Genomic DNA, 25,631 nt, shown 5'->3' on the forward strand with positions numbered 1-25,631 from the left:
TCATCAGATCAGTCCGGGGCGTGGGCACTGGTATTCCACAATGGTGGGATGAAGGATGTGTGTCTCAAGTGATTCTTGTACATAATGTGTGACTATTTATGATGCTCTGTGTAACATGTAGTGATTGTAATTAGCGTCGGCGGTGGTTTCATACCATCGAAACGGCGAATTGTGTATTCAAGTGAGGGTTTGGTTCAAACCCGGGTGTTTGATCCATGTCTGTATAATTTATCTTCTGGTATTCCGTTGGGAAATAATTCGTGTGTTTTACATTAGGCATCACTCAGACTTGTTGCATGAGTGTAGATTTCATTTGCCCAGTAATATGGGACAGCTTCAGTGTTTATGATAAATGTTTTCGTTCACGTTGCGTCATGGCATCTCGCATCGCGATAGATAATTCTCGGACCTGTCACACAAGACCAAAAGTTAATAAATAATCCACAAAGAAATGTAGAATCAATTATGTATTTCATTTGTGTATATATGTTTCATATCCATAATCATCAGGATTTAATAAACCGATTGAATTATTTTAAACTTTATAGGAATGTGTTCTCATTATAGTTAGGTATGCCCGTTTTCTCCTACACTGTATGCCGCTAAGTAAATTTAAGATATGCGCCTATTCGTTTGCCCATTAACGCTCTATAGATTTATCACCGGAGCCTTGTAGGGTAGGGGGTGGGTACAATATCGACTGTACATACATAAGCTACTAGTGTATACTTAGAGAACGACCATTAATACCTTTTTAATCACTATAGTTCTATTTCTGAAGTGAACATTCATCGGGAAAACATTGTTGGTTATCGTTTTTCATTCCTGTTCTTTTCTTTTATCACTGTAACATGAACTGGAAGAAATTTCAATAGAGTTCGACCGAGCAAGTTGGCTACGCAGTTACAGGCGAGTAGCTGTTAACTTGCTTTTGGAAGATAGTGGGTTCGATCCCTACCGTCCGCTGCTCTGAATTCTCTTTTCTGTGGTTTTACACTTTCATACCAGGCAATTGCTGGGCCTGTACCTTAATTAACGCCACAGTCACTTTCTTCCCAGTGTAACCGTCCAGGCTTCTCCAGCCCTACTCATTTAATATAATATCATTTTACGCGATATCATTTGATATCAAGTTTATTCGCCATCGGCAATTTTTCGTAATAACATATTTATTCAACGTCAATCATTTGTAATCAAGGCCTTTTGGAATCATATTGTATATATGATAACATCGTTTTAGTATTTAAATTATTATATTATGTAGGATAGGAATTAATTATGTTGTAAATACGGTCAATATGTTGAGACATAGTTGTTTTCATTTCATTTCATATTTGTGTATACGGAAAGTTATTCTTAAAGCTGGGATTTTGCGTGACTCATGGGTTTGGCGAAGGCAGTAAACAGCGACCCGCGCGAGGCTTGCATACCAGCAGAGTACATCATCGCCACGCCTGCTGGACTCGACAAGGAAGAAGAGAAGTGGAGATGATAATGCGATCTACGAATCAGATGTTTCGTTATATAGAGATCTGAGATTAAGCTGTTACGAAGAGTGGGGGGAGCCCGGTGATTTTATCAAGTGCGGAGCGAGGTACTTACGTATACTCCATCACTACTACTTATACTGTGAACATCTACTTTGAACGACGTTATTTGATTTTTGAAACAGTATGTGGTCGCTCCGCGACATAGTTATTTTTGTACAATGTGTTGTCGCTTCGATACAGTACTTAGGTGCGGTAATGTTATCGGATCTGCGTGGGACGAAACAAGCTTACGGCTTGTGTTATTTTCAGTAAATCTTCTGGACGAAGAACTATGTTTAGTTCAAGTCTACGGAATTTGGTACAAGTCTGTACCGTATAAATTGTATAGCTCAGTTGGATTGAGATTTCTACTAATATGGAAAAATTCATATCTCTGAATTTTCTCCTCATACGATCAACGCTGATCAGTTTTTACAAGTATAGGGCCAATGTCTAATTTAAAGACTAGGCAAGTAGGGAGTGCTAGTCCAAATAGCCCGTACCATATCAGAGAAGGAAGGATGTCCATGGAGCGAATTCTACATCGAGAAGAAGAGAACGAGTAACCACGGAAACCAGATGACTTAAACGGAAGCTGCAATTGGTGAGCTTCAATTAGATAAAGCAAGCAATAATAAATTCAGTAAAGTAAATTATAAATTCCTCCACGCTTTAAGGAACTTTTCCGATTCATCTCATTTTTTGTATAATAAATTCATTTGTATTTTATATTGCGTTAATTTTATTTCGTAAGCGATACTTAATGGTTAATTATTTAAAATCCTACCCCTGTGATTTAAGTATAAGTCTCTATACTAGTAAATATAAATTTTGGTTTACAGTTTTGTTTAAAACTGTAACCCTGGCGCCCAAACATCACATAGAGAAATGGGAAACCATGGAATGTTAATTGTTTCTATTGCGTGGCAATTTGCGGGCAAGCCACAAATAGTTTATTTGATATTCATGTGTCCCAAGATAATAACTTTCATCTCCCCAAGTGTTTTGTTGAGGGGTTGAACAGTTACACCAGTCCCCGCCCTGTCCTATCCCATCGTCACCACAAGACCTCTCTAAGTCGGTGCGATATAAAACAAATGCTAATGATTCAGTCTGAAAAAAGTATCTTAGCTCTACTTAGGATTGTCTTCAAGAAATCAGTACCTCAAATATTCCTTATTTGTCATTCCGCAAATACTGTACATTTTTCGTTAGGTTTAAAATCAATTTTCTATGCTTTGTTCTTGTCAGAGGTTTGAGATTCTTCCCGAGCTGGCAGCTTGCACATATCTTGGTATCTGCAAAGGCTTGCGACAGTGACTTTCTTTTAAACATCTACATAAATTCCTCTGAACACAGGCTGATAGAATAGAGGAGTAGGAGAAATATGTGCTATTATTTCACAGAAGGTCCCTAGAATGGTTTTAAGTGTGTTCTTGAATTTAGCCTCCCTTTGCGGTCCTCCTCCTCTCTTCACAGAATTCTTCCTTCGATTATATTACAGCCAGGCTGAGAGGCTCAGCCTTCTGATCCCAACTTAGCAGGTTCGATCCTGGCTCAGACTGGTGGTATTTGTAGGTGCTCAAGTATGTCAACCTGGTGTCGGTAGCTTTACCGGCACGTAAAAGAACTCTTGCAGGACTAAGTTGCGGCACCTCTCCGTCTCCGAAAACCATAAAAGTTGTTAGTTGGACGTAAGGCCAATAACATTATATTATTAATGATGTTACAAAGGAAAAGTTGTTGTGCCGCAGAATGTGATCGAGCTATTTTCCTTTCCTTTCCTCAGTAATGCTTTATTCATCTGCCTCTCTCAGTACCTACTTTATTGTCGCTTTTCATAATATGTCCAATTCATCCGATTAGTTCTCTTCCATATCCATATTTCTAACGCTTCTCTCCTTATCTTTTCTTGCTTTCTTAACGTCCAACATTCATTCCCATACAAAAGCACATCCAAACAAATATTTCACAATGGCCTTCGGTGTTTGTACTACTTTTGCTTCTTATTCACATTTTTCTTCTTCTTCTTCTTCTTCTTATTATTATTATCATTTAGCGTAGGGTTTTTAGTGGCAGAAATGTCCGAGGACATGTTCGGCTCTCCTGGTTCATCCCCCTGTGGGTGGGGGCGGTAGAATAACACCCACGATATCCTCTGCCTGTCGTAAGAGGCGACTAAAAGGAGCCCCAGGGGCTCTGAACTTTGAAGCGTGGGTTGGCAACCACGGGGCCCTTAGCTGAGTCCTGGCATTGCTTCCACTTACTTGTGCCAGGTTCCTCACTTTTATCTATGCTATCCGACCTCCCTTGGTCAACTCTTGTTCTTTTCCGACCCCGACGGTATTACGTATGGAGGCCTAGGGAGTCTTTCATCTTCACGCCCTTCGTAGCCCTTGTCTTCCTTTGGCCGATATCTTCATTTTTCGAAGTGTCGGATCCCTTCCATTATTTCCCTCTGATTAGTGTTATATAGAGGATGGTTGCCAAGTTGTACTTCCTCTTAAAACAATAATCACCACCACCACCACCACCACTCCTGGTTCAGGTCTTTCCATTTGACGCCCATGGGTGATCTACATATTATTTTGTGAGATGATGACAATGAGGTAGAGAGAGGCGAAACCCGGTGTCGGCACATAGCCTACTCCTGTCGAATAACACAAAGGAGTATGTTGAAGTTTTAACATCCCCATCAGATGGACGAATCACGATCAACAGCGTCATTTCTCCTCACTCCACACGAACTCTGTGGCGAGGTATGGAATTGAATCCAGGCTTTAGATATGCAAACTAGTCATTAGAAATCGTATACCACCACCTCTTCTACCCCGTTGGCCAATATTCTAAAGGTGATTATTTTTTTGCACCAACGGACTTGACCCGGCCAACCACGGTGTAAGACCATACATACTTGACGCCTTAACCAGGCTGGCTACTATTGCTTACAAGATTGTTATTCAGTAGGGCCTAGTTGATTCTTACCATGCAAAGTTTTCTTTGTCATTGCTACTCTTCGTTTTATTTCAGATATGCCTCTGTTATTGTGAGTGATGAGGGTTCCGAGGTATGTATGTTCAGTCTTCAGCCCTAAGGCTGGTTGGATCCTCAACAGCTCCGCCATCAGCTGTCATGGATGGCCTAGGCATCACTGAAGAGGCGTACTAGGAGTTTCCCGTTGCTTTCCTCACTGAGCCAGAAGTTGCTATTACATATCAGTCTGCCAAGCCCACTGAAATGCATGCACCAACCAACCCTATGAGCAAAATGTTCACAGCATTCATAACAGGGACTGGCTGCAGAAGGAATGGCATTACTCATATCTCAGTCATTTTCACATTGTCAAAGCCAAAGATAAGAGAGAGACAGATCAATGAACGTAACAAAATTGCTCTAGCCTATACCAGAAGACATAGTGCACTGTATAGATTAGGTCCCGCCAGCAAAGGTTCCGAGGTAATAATGAAAAATGAAATACCCTGTAGAGTGTGGTTTCCGGAGAGGCCTGGGGAAGGTCTTTTGAGTTGACAACCGAAGGCGGCCTGCGCGTCGTGATCAGGATGAAATGATGATGAAGACGGCACATACAGCTAGTCCCCGTGCCAGGGAAATTAACCAATTAAGGTTAAAATTCTCGACCCTGCCGGGAATCGAACCCGGGACCCTTGTGACCAAAGGCCAGCACGCTAACCATTTAGCCATGGAGGCGGACCGGATGTAATAATAATAATAATAATAATAATAATAATAATAATAATAATAATAATAATAATAATAATAATAATAATAATAATAATAATAATAATAATAATAATAGACCGGCTCCATTTTTTAAATGCTATTTGTTCGGGGCGTCGACCTAGAAAGATCTATTGCCCCTACTTGCATCATATGCGAAAAACCTGCGTGTATTTTGTAAATGGCGGAATTGTAAAGTGTTGAATGTGAGGAAAGGAACGTTATGGACGACACAAACACGCAGTCCCCAGGCCAGGGATATTAATCATTCACAATTAAAAACCTCTGACCCGGCCGAGAATCGAACCCGGGGCCGCGGGGTGACAGGCGGACGCGTTTCCCCCTACACCGCAGGGCCGGAAAGACCGGCTCCTTAGTTGTATGATCAACGTCGAGGCTTTTGTTTCAGAGGTTCGTGGGTTCAATTACTGATCGACCCGGGATTTTAACTGAGTCTGGTTAATTCATTTGATTCGATGATTGGGAGTTGTTCTTTCTTTGAATGCACTCCTCTCCACACGCACACACACACACACACACGCACAAAATACTTCATAACCAACCACCGCAGAAAGCCGCAATAGCGAATACATCCCTCCACATGGGATTGGCGTCAGGAGGGCATCCAGCCGTATAACTGGGCCAAATCCCATTTCAAACAGTTCGCATCCCCAACCTCACCAGCGTATGTGGAAAGTGGTGCAGTAATGCTACTAATCATCATCATCATCATCATGTACTAAAGGCAATGCCCAGTCACTGTGGCCGCATTTGACGATCTTCTGCTAGCCTCTTCATGTTACTATGCGAACCACATGCCAGTTCACCGACGGAGTTCCTGATGTATGACTTCCTTGGTCGTCCGCTGGATCTCTTCCCCAGTACTTTACCTTCAATGACGGTTTGGAGAAGAGAATCAAGTCCCAGTACGTGTCCAAGGAACTTTGTTTTCCCCTTCCTTATCGTATTTAATAAACATCGATCCTCTCCAATGTTATTTAAAACAAAGTCATTTGTTTCTTTTTATCCATACAACTTGTTTTTGTAATTATTCTCCAAAACCGTCCGACTCGTTGGCTGAACGGTCAACGTACTGGCCTTGGTTCTGAGGGTCTTGGGTTCGATTCCCGGCCAGGTCGGGGACTTTAACCTTAATTGGTTAATTCCTACGACACGGGGGCTGGGTGTTTGTGTTGTCTTAATCATTTCATCCACATCACGACGCGCAGGTCGCCTACGGGAGTCAATTAGAAAGACCTGCACCTGGCGAGCCGAACCCGTCGTGGGATATCCCGGCACTAAATGCCATACGACATTTCATGTTTTCATTTCTCCAAAACCACATTTCTGTTCCTTCCCGTTTCCCTAATGTACAGGTTTCGCACCCGTAGAGTAACACACTTCAAAAAATGTTCTTTAGAAACGAATTTCTGGTCTTCAAACTGAAATGGTTGTTTAGCAATAAGTTTTCCTTATTTCGGAAGGCTTGTTTTGCTACCACTATTCCTTTCTTGTTTTCCGAAAGGGACCTGTTATCTGAGATAATTACACTATCCATATAGGAGAATTCTGTGACTTGTTCTATTTAATTTTAGGTTTTTCTACCTGTAGGCTTCTTTTTGTCTACTACCAAGAATTTTCTTTTCATATTTATTTTTAGTTTAAATTTTTCTAAGGATGTGTTGTATGTTCTTAGCATCTTACACATTTCCTTTACAGAATTATTTAAGTTAGAAATATCATCTGCAAAACGGATACTGTGCACCTGAGTACAATTGAAATACACCCCCTTTAGTATGCTCTTTCATTTCTCTACCTGCATTTTCTATGAACAGGTAAAAGAGATATAGGTGACTGTGAGCAGCCTTGTCGTATTCCTCTTCTAATTTTTGTTTCTCTTACAGTACCTTTAATGTTAACTTCCGTGGTTTGCGCTTTATATACATTCAGAATAAGGCGCCTGTCTTTCCAGTCAAGTCCCATATTCCCCATTAATTGAAAAAGCAATTTCCACTCATCATTATCGAAGGCTTTTTCCAAGTCAATAAATATTACATAAGTCTTCCTGTTGACTTCTATTCGCTATTGCGGTTTTCTGTGGTGGTTGCTTATGTAGTATTTTGTGTGTGTTAGAAGGCAGTGCATTGACAGGAAAAGCAACTTTCAATCTTTGAGTCAGATTAATTAACCAGACTCAGTTAAAATAATAATAATAATAATAATAATAATAATAATAATAATAAAAAGCCTGAGTGATAGTTTCAATGGAACGAATTTCCCGGAGACGAGTAGCAGACGCAGTACGTATTGTCGCGGGAAGTAATCATAAAGAAGCTGGCGGGAAGAATCTGTGTGCTACAAGTGCTGCACGAAACACCGACTGGAATAATAAAGTGGAAGATTTAAAGAAGCAAGGAAGACTTATGGGTAGTGAAGTGATGCAGTAGTTTTAACAAAGTGTCAGCTGCGTTATGGTATTTACGACTTCTTGTGAGTGTAATGTGGATGGCACGCTCTACACAAAGTAAATGCTACTCAACACGCAACGGAACTGCATCCAAGACCCTGTGTTCCTTCGTATTTGGTTGAGAGGAAACAAAGAGAAACATAAGTGAAACAACAGGTTGATGACATCAATACGTGTAAGAAGAAAAGGATAGGAGTATGTCTGTCACACGAGAGGCTGCTTCGCCATTGTTCAACCACCCACAAGCTTTGCGATGTAACAGGACCACCCCGAAGTATCACGTATGGTAACATGCCAGCTTTTCCAGTCCCGTCCTCGTAATTGTGAGAACCGGGTGAGGGTCAAGTGCGGTTTACAAGCACGCCCTACGTAGGCGAACACTGTGCTCTCTCTGTCAAACATACTTCCATATTGTAGATGGTTATCAAGGACCGTGAAACTTAAATCAGTCGCGTGTTTTACTATCCACTAAATGTATTCAACTAAATCTTCTAGTCAACATCACTCGCATGAGGCATGAGTTTTTCACTCGAAACAGTTTTCACTCATGATCCTAATCAAACACACTACCCCGTCGTGCGTCGATCTCCTATTCATCTACAAAGATGATTCTCACAGAGAATGTCAGCAGATGCAGAGTGGGTGGAGACCCACAGGTGACCATGGCTGGTCCATGGTCGGACAACTCTGCACACCGATCAGCCAACCGAGCTGAGGAAGGGTGGCCACGGCTCTACGCCTCTATATTCGGGAGACGGAGATACACCGTCAGTTGTCCTGGGAACGGCTTTCCATGCCTTTCCATTCCCCTGCACTAAGGCGAATGTCGGGAGAGTTCCTAGTATAGGCCACGACCGCCTACACTCGCAACTTCTGCGATATAAATCTCCTGGCCTGAGAGACGGCGTCACCGTCTAGGAGAAGGGACCTCCTTCTCTTTCAAGTGAAGGAATGAAAACGTAGCGGCCGTGGCCTTAATTAAGGTGCCTGGTGTGTAAATGAGAAAGCACGAAAAACCACCTTCAGGGCTGCCGCTGGTGGGATTCGAATTCATTATCACCGGTATGCAAGCTCACAGCTGGGCGACCATAACTGCACGGCCAATTTGCTCGGTCTCCTGCAATGTCTATGCCACGTCACCTTAAGTGCTATTTTCAACCGTATAAAGAGAAGGTATCCCACGGAGATTTCAGGGAAGTATGGAGGATGTGTAAAAATGTTAATGTTGTGTTTTTGGCAGAAGAACAGAGTAGTATGAGGTTTCGGGTTGACTTGTAGGTAAACCATTTGTCCTGAAACGCAGAGGTCAAATCTTCGTGGCCTAATTGCCTCTAGTAAACGTTTCAACACGTTCATATACAGACTTCCCACCCTGCGTATTTCTGTTGGACATTACCTTTGACGTCAAAGAAAGCAGTCAACAATGTTTTTTATTCTGATTGATGCACTTTGTCTTTTTTCTCACGCTGACAATCCGAAACCTCACTATTCAGCGGTCTGTTACTTTGTTAGAAGGTCATATTGGTTAAATTGGTTAAACCATATTTCAATCCTGTAAACGATGCGTTGCAGGGCTTTGAGCACTTTTCAACATATCGGAAGCCACGGATGAAGGATGTTCCTTCTGTTCGAGTGTGAGTAACTGAGGGACAATTCGTTAGTTCAGTTTACTTTTCCCCAATTCATGCCGTAACATCTCGTGGAATGCCGTCTTGCTGGTCCCCAGTTCTTCGGCTAGCATGCATACAGTACGGTGGTGGTCAACACGCAACACTCCACATTGTCATCCGTACGTATTGTTCTCAACCGACTCCATACGATTTACAAAATAAAATTCATGTTCGTGATAAAGATTGATCACTATAAGCCTGCTGGATAAGCTTCAAGGATTCTTTTCTACCTTCACACATATTTTTATGCCCACACCGTGCTCAAGTTCCACATCCGTTTCCTATCACCACGCATTCAAAATACCACCGCAGCGCAGACACATGTGTTATTAAGGTCAGTGTAGGGAAGTCAGGACACGAATGTTACTTGGAACCGCCATGTTGATTATTTGAGTGAGCGTAACCAAACGGAAGTGCATTTGAATTTAGAAGATTTGTGTACCAAACATTGAAATAAAAACAAACAACTATTTTTTAAGTGTAATTTGATTAGTCACCTACAGTACGTTCTCAGCTATTTGAATAGGAAGATAATTAACAGAACCATAATTTAACTTTTTGAAAAACAAGAATCACCAGAAGTGATCATGGATTATTTTTTACTTCCATACAACTTGGTTTCCCTGTGTTTCTTATTAATATCATCTGCCGAAATACGTAATCTCATTGATAGAAACATGAAAATATCCACGATACCTCTGTTATATTATCACTACCTGAAATATTGAACTTAAAGTACTTAAAGACAGTTATAGTAAATATCATTCAACATTTCCTTAATTAAGTAGTTACCGGTACTGCGAAACTAAAAGGTTACTTCAGTATATTGACGAACACTGAGTGCCTCTTGAGTTGGGTGCATCAAATTATGTTTGCTAACTGTTCTTATCTATTCATATGGTGATTTTTTTTTGTGTTTTGAGGGGAAAATACTCTTCGCATATACTTCAAAATGATGTTCTTGGCTACTCTAACTAATTTATCGATAACCCATGCAGCTAAATAGTACAAAGTGGTGGTGGTGGTGATTATTGTTTTAATACGAAGTACAACTAGGCAACCATCCTCTATTAACACTAATCAGAAGGAAAACGTGGAAGAGATCTGACACAAAGAAAAATGAAGGTATCAGCCAAAGAAAGACAAAAACCACGAAGTTCGTGGAAATGAAAGACTCCCTAGGCTTCGAATGCTCCATTACGGTCGGGGTCAGAAAAGAACAAGATTTCACCAAGCGAGGTCGGATAGGATAGAAAACAGCGATGAGCCTGGCACAAGTAAGTGGAAGCAATGCCAGGACTCAGTTAAAGTCCCGTGGTCACCAACCCACACTCCCAAGTTAAGAGTCAATGGGGTCTCTTTTAGTCGCCTCTTACGACAAGCAGGGGATCCGTGGATGTATTCTACCTACCCCACAATATAGCACAAAGCCGACATCTGCATTATGCTTATGTCAACATCATTTGAAAACTGGTAATCATAATTTGTAGGGCTACAGTCTTCAATTGGCTTTTTCAAAGAACAAAATTCAAGGTAATACTCATCATCCAATAGAAGAAGAATAGGCATTACGTGAATATTGGGCTACAATTATCATTCGAATCACCTGTCTCACTTTTATAAGAGGGGTACCGAGCTCGATAGCTGCAGTCGCTTAAGTGCGGCCAGTATCCAGTATTCGGGAGATAGTAGGTTCGAACCCCACTGTCGGCAGCCCTGAAAATGGTTTTCCGTGATTTCCCATTTTCACACCAGGCAAATGCTGGGGCTGTACCTTAATTAAGGCCACGGCCGCTTCCTTCCCACTCCTAGCCCTTTCCTGTCCTATCGTCGCCATAAGACCTATCTGTGTCGGTGCGACGTAAAGCAAATAGCAAAATATAAGAGGGGTATAACTCTGATTGTAGGTAACTGCGAACCAGTTTGTATAGGCTTTCATAATATTTACTCCCTTTGGGTGGGAACGGTAGAAAAACACCCATGGTATCCCCTGCCCGTCGTCAGAGATGACTAAAAGAGGCCCCAGAGATTCTCAACATGGGAGCGCATTTTGGCGACTACGGGGCCCTTAGCTGAGTCCTAGATTTTCTTCCAATTGATTGTGCCAGGTTCCTTACCTTAATATTTCCTAAACGACCTACCTTGGGTAGTTAACTCGAAAAAGAAAACACCAATAATATAATCATACAGTTCCTATTATGTTCGTTGCTTCTTTTAAACAAAATATCTTTCTTTGGGAGGTTTCCTACAAAATGTTAAAGACTAGGTTGGATTAGGAACATTTTTAGGATAGAATTCCACTTGAGTGATTCCGTCCATCTGCCCTCTCCTGTTCAAACTGCGATTCATCAAAATGATTTCATAAGAAAATACGTAATGGAATCCATAAATAAAACATCGTTCATATAAACATATGATTCTGAGCAATAATTTCAACGTAATAACTTACTAACCTCGCACCAGGCAGAATTAACTGTAGGTTGCTATTTATCACGCCTGTATTTTGTACCGTACCCACTGAGCTCACCAGTGCTTATCGCGGGAAAGCGAAACACTCTAATCCCGCCAGTTGACATTTGACAATATGGTGTAGGGCAGTATCCCATTTTCCTTAAAATGCAAATATATTATACATTATCACATTGTGCTCGCCCACATCATAACGATGCTTAAGACTCAAAATGGCCGTCACCGCAAAGGATTATGGTATCGTATCCAGACCTTGCTAGACTGATCTTCTGTGTGCCATCGTGCCACCTAGTGTAATTACACGGAATCATAGCGATGGATCAGTTCGAGATTACAGGTTATCGACCACCTGCCTAGTTCATGTTGATTTTCATTACAATAGGGATGTATCACGCAAAACTTGTCCGCTAGGCAGCGTAATGGTATTACCCGGTATGCGCTTTCCGCTGCTCGATTGTTTTACATGAGACATATGGAGTATTCCTCCATTTGCGATCATTGAAACGAAACTTTTGCTTTAAATGCGTTTTTGTTAAGATTGAATTCTTAAAGTACAAATAGTATTTTGATAACATTCTTAATACGGTATTTTTTCTTTTCTTTGCCGGTTATAGGCGAACATAAGGCACGACATTGGTGTGACAGCAGTGCCTGGGGCTACATCAGTACGACTGAATTTCATTTCCGTGCAGCGTACGAGTTTCAGGATCTTGTTTCGGACCATAAGCCAAATACCGGTATAAAAATTTCAAATTTGGAAGTAATGTTCAGGAAGTCTGAAACTGGTGGTGCTCCAGTGTCCAATTATAGGCCACTGTATGATTCAGGGTACCGTACCGCACACGGTGTTATGGCTGTTTTTATACTTCTATATCTTCTTGCTCTCGGAGTTATTTCCAACGTACCGGTGCCATACCATGACAATATCGAAGGTACAGCGTTCTCCTTAAGTCTTCGTCTTTCGTCTAAAATGATTGAAATACGTCATATTAACTTTTCAGAATGTACTACCTTATTATAAAATTATTTCTTAATTAGTAATAATTAGCTTATTTACCAGTTTCAGTAATGCCATAATCTTCATCTGTAAAATGTTTCGAGCAGACTTTGATATTAGGAGTCATATTTTTATTTCGTAGGTCCTGCCTACGAATCGCATGCAACCACTTTTTACGGAAAGCATCTTGCTTAGGAAATTGATGGTATGAATACGCTCGACCTTGATTTTGGGACATTGGGGCACAGCAATAGTCAGGCATCACAATTTTCTTGTCATCTTTGCTGTCGTAACGATATATTAAATCTTTAACTTCAGCATTTAACTAGGTAACTTCCATTAAAAACACATATAAACAAATGACGATCAACAAGCGCATACCGGATACTACACGTGAGACATCTATCGGTAGTGTTTCAGTACATCCCTATTACAGCCTATGTATTGCAACTTTCCAAACGTTGTATGTACCATGCAGACGGAAGACTTCATTAATGCGGTCTGTCGACGCATTCGGCTCCATGGCTAAATGGTTACCGCACTGGCCTTTAGTCACAGGGGTCCCGGGTTCGATTCCCGGCAGGGTCGGTAATTTAACCATCATTGGTTAATTACGCTGGCACGGGGGCTGGGTGTAAGTGTCGTCTTCATCAACATTTCATCCTCATCACGACGCGCAGGTCGCTTACGGGAGTCACATCAAAAGACCTGCATCTGGCCTGCCGAACTTGTCCTCGGACACTCTCGGCACCAAAAGCCATACGCCATTTCATTTCCCCGACTTCACATACCGATTTTCATTAAATTCTCTTCAGCCATTTTCTCCTGATGCCCGTACATACAGACAGACGGACAGACAGACAGAAATAACGGAAAATTAAAAAGTGCATTTCCTCGTTACTGTGGACATGTCCGATACAGAAATACCATTCTTTTAAAATTCTGACCAATTTACAGACAGAAGTCTTATTATATATACAACTGAAATCATTGTCAATTCCTCAGCTCAAAAGACTAGAATGCAGTAGGGCCTATATTGTTACATGCCAGCCCTATCGTAGCCCCTTCGGTTTTTCCCGGAAGGGATGACTAAAAAAGCCAGCTCAGGAAACTCCTAGTCTGCCCGAGGACATGCCATGGCCTCTCTTCTATTCTTCCCTTCGTCTGGTCCCTCCATGCTCCTTCTGGAAGGTGAAACGAGAATATTCTGTCTCTAGCCGAGCCCTGAAGATTCCAGTACTCAGTCATGAAGATATAAAAAGGAGGCTAGCCACGCTGGAGTTAAGTAGTTGGACTGAGGCGGCAGTAGTGATGGCTGCCGTCAGCGTCCTCAGTATTGGCGATTTGGAATTAGAAGTAGGGAGGGGGGTTTACAGACAAGAAGAAGTACCTGGGTTTGTTAATAATTAAAGAAAACAAAGGCACGCATTAGCTGATAAGACAATAAGGCCTGTAAAAATAGTTTTTAATAATTCTTATAATTTCCAGTTTCTGGCGGCAAAAATTTAATGTTTTATCCACAAAGTGGCGGGGAATGCCCCCCTCGCCCCCCTCACACCAACCAAATCGCCACCACTGAGCGTCCCACCGCTGTCAAAGTCTCGTCCTGTACGGAGCGGATACTGTTTGCGTATTGCCATTGGCTGTACACTGACCGGAGTACTTACTGTATGTGTATCGCACCCAATATGCGGTTCTAAAGGGCACAGTGTCGACGTGGCGTGAGTACAATTGGAGGAGTGTTCACCGTCGTTGTGGGGAATATTGTAGTGCTGTTTAGTTGTCAGTGTTAAGTAGTTGTCTTGTGCAGCGTGGCCACGTGAATACACTTTGTTTGGACGTGTCAGTAGCGGACTTTCTCTGGAGTCGAGCCAAGGAACAGTCGTCGTGTGTTATGGGGGTCAACAGTCATGAGTTCTAACCTATCCACGAGCATCAGCCGTGTGTGGATTGACTTAGCTTGCAGGAGGGAAAGTGAAATATAGCCTGTCAATCAGAATTATAGTCCGTCCAGTTAGGTCACCTAACTGGCCATCCGCTGTGAGGAGGACAGAGAGATTTTGGAAAAAGGCAGCAATTGGTGGGGTATGGTCGTTCATGGTTGTATAGAATTGTGTGTATATTAATTGGGTCATCCTAGAATAAATTAGATCGGTAAAACAAACAGTGTTTTCTTCGTAACAATATTATCAAGACAATAAATGAAGAAAGAGATTCCACCTTGAATCCGCAGTGGTCATAGTGACCAGGATGACACAGTAATATCACGAACTAGTTCATATAAATTCCAGATCTAGGCCTACTTAACATGGTATTGTGACGTTTGAGTCACGTTGTTGTGTTCTGTCTCAGGAATATTTCAATGGCGTTAGCAATTTTCAAGTAGACATATTGAATTTATTTTTGTCTTCGTGTGATAAAATGTAGGAATGTGTTAATGAGCAGAAGAACAGGAGAAACACGAGGAACATTGAGACATAAAGGCAGATAGATGTTCCTCCAAAACAGCAAATCTGAGAGCAGCTACATGTTGATTTATAATAGTTTCCCTTTATACTCTCCTATACAAAGGAGAACTCTCTTTGTAATGCCCTCGCACTGTACATATTTCAATTACGGCTGTCACACATGAACACCAAATACCATCGCATACACTACGTCTCTTCGACGTCAGCGGGTGAGTTACGATCCAGCCGAGGAAGAGTTGCAACAGCTGCGCCCTTCATGTGGCCACACAACTATTTACACCAAAATATGTTAAATCTATGGAGTTAAATCATTTTGAGAGCCTTGTTGACAAACCTGCTGCATCTAATGCTAACAGTGAGTGCACTTGTTGGGCATGTTGAATATACAATATTACTGTACATTACAGTTCGCAGTTCAAGAAAAGAAAGTCAAAACTCCAGGATTTTCCAATGACATTGTCATTTCATGAGAATGTAGGCCTATACCTGCCCAGATGGATCAGTAGTAGTGTCCGACTGACGACCCCAAGTTCACGGATTCTGTTCCAGTTGAGATAATGGTTGTTGGAGGAGGGTAAAATATCTTGCCACTCCATTTCATTGTTGTTGGCATGTTAAAGACCGCTGGCGACAAAATTAAATTAAATCAGCCATGGTATTGTGGCTACTCTGACCACTACTCTTATACTTACATCTCCTTCACACAATATACATAACATTTGTTTGAGCGCCAGTTGCTTTTTTAAGAAAAACAACAAAATTCGGTAGAGCATACCTCTTATATCAATTATCTCAAGGCGTGAGGTGATAAACTCACATATCTGGCAATATACAGGGATATGGATCAGGACAATATTAAATTACTGTTGCATTTCCACAATTGAGGATTGTACATGGAACTGGAATCACTTATTATAATTAAAAATAAAACTGAGTTTATGACTAAATTTACGTCACAATGAACAATCATTTACGTCTTTTAATTTAACAAAAGAAATATATCGTGAGATTTGCGGTACAAAGAAAAGGAAAATTTAATCTAAACAAAGAAGCTATTGGCATGAACTTAAAGTGAGATGTGATATCGCCGCTGATTACACTCTTCTTCATGTTATGAATGCATAACATGTCTGATGCTTTAATTACCTGTTGTCTGCATACACCGCTGTTGAACTTGAAATTCTTGGGAAAACCTGTGAGCTGAAGTCGGGAGCCGTCTGCTGTAATCTTCTTATGTCACAAGGAGTTGGCCTACATACCATGTACGCGTGTAGGGAGCTCCAATGTAATTACGTCCACTCAATATATTATAAGAAATTATAAAATATTCTTGAAGCACCTTGTGAAGTCCATCCTCACAAGAAGATGATGTTTCTTTATCAGCATAGTACCCGTCTCTGCTCGGATACAACCACTACTTGTAGACCTCCTCGATTATTACTTCTTCAAACACAACTCTTAGCTCTGACCATCACACTAAGACCACTTCTTCCATTTGATACATCTGCACGATATGAACTGCTTATGAACTGAGTAGATCTGATCTGAATACCTCTCACTACCGTTGCCTCGACTTATATCACCTCGCGATGACGACTCATCTCCCCACTCACTGTTCATCCCTTCCACTTCCACATACAGTAGCTGGCGAATACTGACACTTGGTCTCAATCACGTGTCCACGCACTGATGTCATCAGTCATGTGTCGTCTAAGCGTACCCAAGCGGTCCGAGAATGACTATACCGAATGCGTCACCGGGAAATCTCCTTGCACAGTTAAACATAGCCTCGATTGCAAAATACTATGCCAGCTCATCTAGCCAAAGTTACAAGCCACAGCATGACAATATGAAACCAACAAATCTCACTTACTACAATACAGAATAATTACAAACATATTCACTTAACCTATGATGAAATACAATAATATACGTGATACCTAATTATTACAGTCTAAATGATGAGAAACAGAATATCAAATCTAATGAATCGGGTTAATAACAATAATAATAATAATAATAATAATAATAATAATAATAATAATAATAATAATAATAATAATAATAATAATAATAATAATAATAAATAATAATAATAATAATAAATACAGAATGGAGTCTGTAACCCTGTTGTATGGTTACAGTATCCGTCTACTGGAGTCCGGCTCCTTGCTTGAATGGTCAACGTCACTTCACAAAGCCCCATTTCGATTTCCACTTCGGTCGGGGGATTTTAACCGCGTCTGGTTAATTTCTCTGACCCGGATACCGGGTCGTCCCAACGCACTGTTATTAATACGCACCCTACTAGCAACTACTACAGAAAAACCCAAACGTGAATATATCACTCCATTGTAGGATTGATGGCAAAAAGGGCATTTGGCCATAAAGCAGGGCTAGAATGACATGTTCGACCCCACCGAATGGAAGACCTGTAGAATTCGGTTACGTCTCAAAACTCACGGGCTAAAATTAGTTACAAATAGTATCAAAACTCACGACTGCAAACTGGTTGCTAAAGTAAATATTCTAAAATAATAATAATAATAATAATAATAATAATAATAATAATAATAATAATAATAATAATAATAATAATAATCGTATGGCCTCAGCTACCGTGTGCAGACATTTCAATTTGACGCCATCTGGCTGTCTGCTCGTCAATTTCGACGTTCCGTTTTTCTCTAGGCCCCCACTAGGTGGCAGACCGAGTAAACCGAAACTCTCTTGGGCGTCTATGGCTGAGATTTAATTCATTTTGTCGGGTAAGCACCAAATGTGTCTGGTGTCTGGTTGGCCATTTTTGTTCTGTACTTAACATCTCTTCAATACGTACTAAATGTACGTAACACGACCTAATGGGTTGAAAGTTGGTTTCGATTACAATGCGGTCGTGAAAATTCAATATTCATTGACTTGGCCCTCAACGGGCAACTTAAACGCACTGTACAGTGTGATGGTAGTAGTACCAGACCTGTAGCTCAGATCCTTTCCAACAGAACAAAGATGGCCTAGGCCACCATAGCTCAATTGGTAGAGCAACCGACGCGAAATCGGGAGGTTGTGGGTTCGGATCCCACTGGTGTCTGGTTGGCCATTTTTGTTCTGTACTTAACATCCCTTCAATACGTACTAAATGTACGTAACACGACCTAATAGGTTGAAAGTCGGTTTCGATTACAATGCGGTCGTGAAAATTCAATATTCATTCTAATGAGTCTCAAAATTCACGACTCCGGACAGCAGGTGCTAGCGGTGACTCACGCTTCCCTTATTTTGCTGTTGTCTTAAAGTTAATATAATGCATTTTTTTACCGTTCACATAAATTTATAATAATGACGTGTGGCCTCCGGGGAGGTCTGGTGCAGGTCTTTGGAGTTGACGCCGTATAGGTGACCTGCACGTCTGTGAGGATGAGGCCGTACCTAATATGAAGGCTAATGCTGAAGAAGGCACTAATACCCAGTCCCCGAGCCATAGGAATTAACTAATGAAAGTTAAGATCTCCGACCCGACCGGAAATCGAACCCGGGAACCCTGGACCCCTTGGACCAAAGGCCAGCAAGCTAACAATTTATACATGCAGACGGACGACATAAAATTAAAGTAGGTATATTGCCCATTGCTAGTTGAAAGAAACTGTCAGTTGGTAGTACTGGGACTTAGTTCCATTATGCAGCCACAAGGCGGCATTTACTTGAATAAGGAATTTTATTTAGAGAATATTATTAAAGGTCAAAACTGTTCATTCACTCATTTAGTTTCAACACTTGCAGATTCATTCAGAAAAAGGCGTATTTCTATTCTTAGTAAGAGTTCATCTATTCGCTTATTTCAGTAGATTGTCTACCCGTCATACTTAAACCGAAAAAAATTACTCATGACGCATCCGATTATTCTGTGTGATATAAATGAATGATATTTGAAACTCATTCGATAATTTAAATAATCGGATGAAAGTCCCATGACTAATAGGGCAAACATTTATCCACTCAAGGAAGAACTGGCCCTGCTCGTGAGTTTTGAGACTGGTCCAGGTAGAGAAACCTGTTCTTACTAATCGTTTTTCTGGAATTCGTGAGTTTTGAGGCGACACGGTAGAATTCTTCCTTCGTTCCTAGATACCAGCACAATCGGAATGTCCAAACTAGTAGGCAGGCTATCCGGGTGTCATCACTTCAGAAGGTTTGCCAATCGGTAGCTGAGACCATAGGATTATAATTATTATCAGATGGTACTGACACAAATTTAGAGTGGAACGTTTTAAAAGTCATTACAAATGTGCAGCAAAATCCTGGCTATTTCAGTATTAACCGACGTTCCGCGGCTCACTCAATCCCTTCAGGGTTGGGGAATGCTAATATTCACTGGAATAATATTCGAGATTAGGCGACGGTAATAATATTTTACTTTTCAAGAAATCACGTATCCATCAGTGCAGTAGTAGACTCAACGACAAAATCTCAGGATTGGCTGGAAATGCATAGTGCAGATCCTTTCTGTCACCATTCAGGATACGGTGGTGTTCTCTTATGGTTTCCTAGGTTAAGTACTCGTTCTTAGCACGTGTTGTGAGTTGAACATGGTGCAATACATATTTTTATGTATATTTTTAGCAAAATCAAAGAAGAACTGAGTGAAGGTACTTATATTTCATTTCTCAATAGTTTTTGTTTTCAGCATGCGAAATACTTTATATGTCGAGGTTCACAAAAAAACACCGGGCCACTTTGACGTGATACTCGAACATACGTACATGCAGGCAATACATAAAATGAGAAATATCTATGTTGAACCAGCTATCACTAATATCTTTATACCGGGCTGGTTGGCCGTGCGATTAGGTGTGCGGCTGTGAGCTTGCAACCGGGAGATAGTGGGTTTGAATCCCACTCTCGGCAGTCCTGAAGATAATTTTCCGTGTTTCCCATTTTCACACCACGCAAATGCTGGCGCTGTACCTTAATTAAGGCCACGGCCGCTTCCTTCCAACTCCTAGGCCTTTCCTATCCCATCGTCGCCATAAAACCTATCTGTGTCGGTGCGACGCAAAGCCACTAGCAAAAATATCTATATTTAGATCTACCTTTGGTCAAACAAAATAACCATTTTCACAATATACAGACAATGTGTATTTTTGTTTTACAAAGATAAAACACTATCGGCTTTGTGCGTTGCTAGAGAATAAATGACCTATGCTCACGACTGTCAAATTCTCTTCTCAAAACTGAACGAAGGTGGTTCAGAAGTAAAATTGTATTTTATTAATACTCTATCTTCTTCATATCCGTGTAATTTTCACGAGACAAGAGCAACCATACCTCTTATCCTAGTAACTTCTTCTGTGGATCAGTGGTAGAATGTCGACACACAGATCCCAAGATTGTAGGATAAAACCCGACAGAAGAAGTCAGATTCACGAAGTGGGAGGAAATAGTCTTGTAGCTGCCTAGGTGAGATGGTACAGATGTTCTCGGTTCATTAAGAAGGGCGTGGGTTCGATTCTCCGTCAGGAAATCGAAAACATAAGAAAGGAGATTTCCACTTCTGGAGCGGAACATGGCCCTGAGGTTCGTTCACCCTATATAAAAAATGAGTACCAGGTTAATTCCTGGGTACCTTGGTGGCCGGGCATTGAGCTAACCACTCTATTTAGTACTGACGTTTCGTGTAGCGGAAACCTTCACTGTACCTTCTACTATTCCTAAGGCCTTCATGGCCTGTAAGGAGATGACTTTTTTATTTGCTTTGAAAAGTCGTCCATTAGTCACTCTATGTCATACGAAGTCGTCATATAAAAGACCTCTGGTGGCACATTCTGTGTTTATCCGACACAATCAGTTAAAATGATGGTGTTTAGAGTTCCTATTTCCCTGCTTTCTGGTATAGGATTGTGAAATTTCAAAATTACTGTATCTTCAAGTACTGTTCTTAAATGTATGGTATTTATTGTAATCGTCCTTTTCTCTCACTGTATACCATGCATGTTCTTATTCGTTAAAGTCTATGTAAGACTGCATTATGTATGACGTAAGTCTATCTCCATTTTTAAAACTAAAATATCCTCCTGACAAAGAAAAACACCCATAAGGAGTGGTTCAGTATTATCCCAATTCGGTATACATGCGTACCATTGATGTGTGAGTAAATGATTAGATTTACAAGGATCTGTAATGTGAAGAAAGCACACCAGAGTGCATTCGTTATGGCACCGTCCTGTTGTTAAGTTGTCACCAATGAACTGCTATGAGTCAGACTATTAAGCAAGACGTGGGGAGAGGACTACGTACAGTACGAAGCCCCGCGATGCCTTGCAGACCTGTTGGACAGCCTACGCACCAAGTGACAGCATTTGGCAGAGGCCGTATTGCGGGACTTCATGAAGCTGGTTGGTCGTATAGTGCAGTTGCCAGGTATGTGGGCCATTCAGATGTCACAATGGCCTGATCTTGAACACAATGGGTATATGAGGGCATTCAATCACGTTATGCAGGTTAGGGTCAACCATGAAACACCACCCCGAGGGAGAACCGTCGTATGGTCAGCCAAACATGACGGGATCCCATAACTTCGGAACCCGCCATCCGCGAACATGTACTGGAGACTATACAACATCCTGTGAATTCCTGCACAGTGTCTCGACGACTCACATCTACAGGATTGGAGACCTACAGCCGCAAGCGTCGGTTGTCACTGACACCAGAACACCAACGCCTGAGTTTGGAGTGGTGCCTTGCCCGGGAGGCATGGACAGAGGATGAATGGCGTCGCATCATGTTCAGTGATGAGTCCCGCTTCTACATAACCTCCGATGACCATCATGTGTGTGTTCGGCGGCGTTGGGGGCAGAGGGCTGATCCTGACAATGTTGTTGAAAAACACACAGGCGTAATTCCTGGCAGCATGATGTGGGTAGCAATAGCATATGCATTCAGGTCACCTCTAATAGTGCTTCCGCAAACTTTGACGGCACAGTGATACGGCACAGACATTCTGCGTCCGCACGTCCTACCCCTTATGGCACAGCACCCTGGGGCAGTGTTCCAACAAGATAATGCGCGTACACACACAGCACGTGTGTCTATAGTTTGCCTAGAGCATGTCGAGGTCCTCCCGTAGCCAACAAGATCCCTCAAACTGTCAATCATTGAGCACGTATGGGATGACATTGGAAGGGGACTCGTTCCAAATACAAACTTGCGGAATCTGGAGAGACAGCTGCAACAAATGTGGATGAACTTGCCTCAGGAGAGGAATCAAAGGCTGTTTGACACCATTCCGAACCGCATAAGGTGGCGGGGGGGTGTGTGACACCCTACTGACCTGGCACCAATAACTGTAACTGCCAACGGCCTTGTCTCTTTCATTCCATATTGTAATCAATTCAATAAAGGCGCATGGTCTTCCAGCATATGTACTCGCAGTTTCATTCACTTTCAACCACTCCTTCTGGGTACTTAACGTTTTTTGTCAGGCAGTGTACAACATTGAATCTATCATACTTTCTGACATTCAACCTGTTTTTCACCACTGTATATTCTGTTGGTATGTTGTACTGAATAATTCTGCAGTCACATGGCAAAAGCTGGCACGTCCACGTTTGGTGAAAATGGTGTTTTTTATAACATGATTTGATAATCATATGGTCTTTAAGCTGGAAAAGAGTTATAACTTATTCATCTCTATTATAGGTTATTAAGTGAAGCCACTGTCAGTTGGCGGCATGTCCAAATGATACTTTTTCTTATGCCCCCAAAACGGTCATAAAACCTGAGTACATGTCATATTTTGGCGCGCTATTTGAAAGATTTTACGTCTAAATCTGGCATGTTCCTTCCAGTATAAATATGCAGATGACATTGTCTAGAGATGACAACAATGGGTAGTATGTATTTCAGTTTCGGATGGTCGTTTAGGAGTGGATGGCCCAGTTTGTTGGTAGTAACACTACAATATATACGCAATCATGGCATCAGTTTCCTTTTCCTGTTTTTGGGCGTGTTTGTTGTAGAATACACCATACGAAATAAGTTATAGCTTAATACGATGGAAACAATTAGAAACAGAGCAAAAATATGACGGAAATGGCTTTAGGTAATCGAGCACTCGAAATAAATGAAGTAAAAAAATTAATCAGAGTGTCTTCTTAGCTTTCTCGTATGCTTGTTATTGCATTTTGTGATGGGGTTCAGAAGTTTGATCCAGAAAGTGAAAATGACGAGTGTGTATTTGAAAGTTTAGGATTCGATTACAGTTCAGAGTTAAGTGGTGATGTAGGCCTACCAGAGAAGAAACATAAATGAAATCGCCGTCCTGGAGATAACTCGAAGTCCTGGACCTCAGAATTTAATCTCAGGTAGATCTACACAAAATACACTGACTGACAGAGCAAATGCAACACCAAGAAGGAGTGGTTCGAAAGGGATGAAAGTTGGGGAAAAAACAGAGACGGCACGGACGAATAATTGATGTTTATTTCAAACCCATATGCAGGTTACACAATGCGCACGGCATCGACTCAGTAGGATGTAGGACCACCGCGAGCGGCGATGCACGCAGAAACACGTCGAGGTACAGAGTCAATAAGAGTGCGGATGGTGTCCTGAGGGATGGTTCTCCATTCTCTGTCAACCATTTGCCACAGTTGGTCGTCCGTACGAGGCTGGGGCAGAGTTTGCTAACGGCGTCCAATGAGATCACACACGTGTTCGATTGGTGAGAGATCCGGAGAGTACGCTGGCCACGGAAGCATCTGTACACCTCGTAGAGCCTGTTGGGAGATGCGAGCAGTGTGTGGGCGGGCATTATCCTGCTGAAACAGATCATTGGGCAGCCCCTGAAGGTACGGGAGTGCCACCGGCCGCAGCACATGCTACACGTAGCGGTGGGCATTTAACGTGCCATGAATACGCACTAGAGGTGACGTGGAATCATACGCAATAGCGCCCCAAACCATGATGCCGCGTTGTCTAGCGGTAGGGCGCTCCACAGTTACTGCCGGATTTGACCTTTCTCCACGCCGACGCCACACTCGTCTGCGGTGACTATCACTGACAGAACAGAAGCGTGACTCATCGGAGAACACGACGTTCCGCCATTCCCTCATCCAAGTCGCTCTAGCCCGGCACCATGCCAGGCGTGCACGTCTATGCTGTGGAGTCAATGGTAGTCTTCTGAGCGGACGCCGGGAGTGCAGGCCTCCTTCAACCAATCGACGGGAAATTGTTCTGGTCGATATTGGAACAGCCAGGGTGTCTTGCACATGCTGAAGAATGGCGGTTGATGTGGCGTGCGGGGCTGCCACCGCTTGGCGGCGGATGCGCCGATCCTCGCGTGCTGACGTCACTCGGGCTGCACCTGGACCGCTCGCACGTGCCACATGTCCCTGCGCCAACCATCTTCGCCACAGGCGCTGCACCGTGGACACATCCCTATGGGTATCGGCTGCGATTTGACGAAGCGACCAACCTGCCCTTCTCAGCCCGATCACCATACCCCTCGTAAAGTCGTCTGTCTGCTGGAAATGCCTCCGTTGACGGCGGCCTGGCATTCTTAGGTATACACGTGTCCTGTGGCACACGACAACACGTTCTACAATGACTGTCGGCTGAGAAATCACGGTACGAAGTGGGCCATTCGCCAACGCCGTGTCCCATTTATCGTTCGCTACGTGCGCAGCACAGCGGCGCATTTCACATCATGAGCATACCTCAGTGACGTCAGTCTACCCTGCAATTGGCATAAAGTTCTGACCAATCCTTCTTGGTGTTGCATTTGCTCTGTCAGTCAGTGTATTTCTGAACACAAGAGTTTCAAGAAATGTGATTGTAGAAGAAAATCTTGCGGCACATGACTAAGTATTGACGATGCCGAAAATGAAAGGATAACTTCAGAAGAAGGTGATAAATATTATGCGTAGAAACTCGCAAAGAGGAAAATGATGAACACAAAGGAAAGTTCAGGTTTACAATACACTACACGACAGGGAAAGGTGGTTCAAGCTAAGAACTTGAAAACCATTGTAGGAATATGTTTTAATATGAAGTGCAATATGTACATTTGGGAAGATCATCAAAATATTCTCATAAACTTCTATGCTTTAGGCGTTTCCAAATTTTAATATCAGTTCCTAATGGATGGTCTTGAAATTTTAAAAAAAAAAAAAAAACGGCTTGTAAGAAAGGTCGAGGGGAAGGCAAAAATCGTCATTGCGGCAGACTGATAACAGTGAAATACTACGTTTCTTTATCAGCTAACAGGAGTGAAGTGTGTAAGACGTTCTAAGGGAA

Source organism: Anabrus simplex, chromosome 1, assembly GCF_040414725.1.
Source record: "Anabrus simplex isolate iqAnaSimp1 chromosome 1, ASM4041472v1, whole genome shotgun sequence".
Taxonomy (NCBI): Eukaryota; Metazoa; Arthropoda; class Insecta; order Orthoptera; family Tettigoniidae; genus Anabrus; species Anabrus simplex.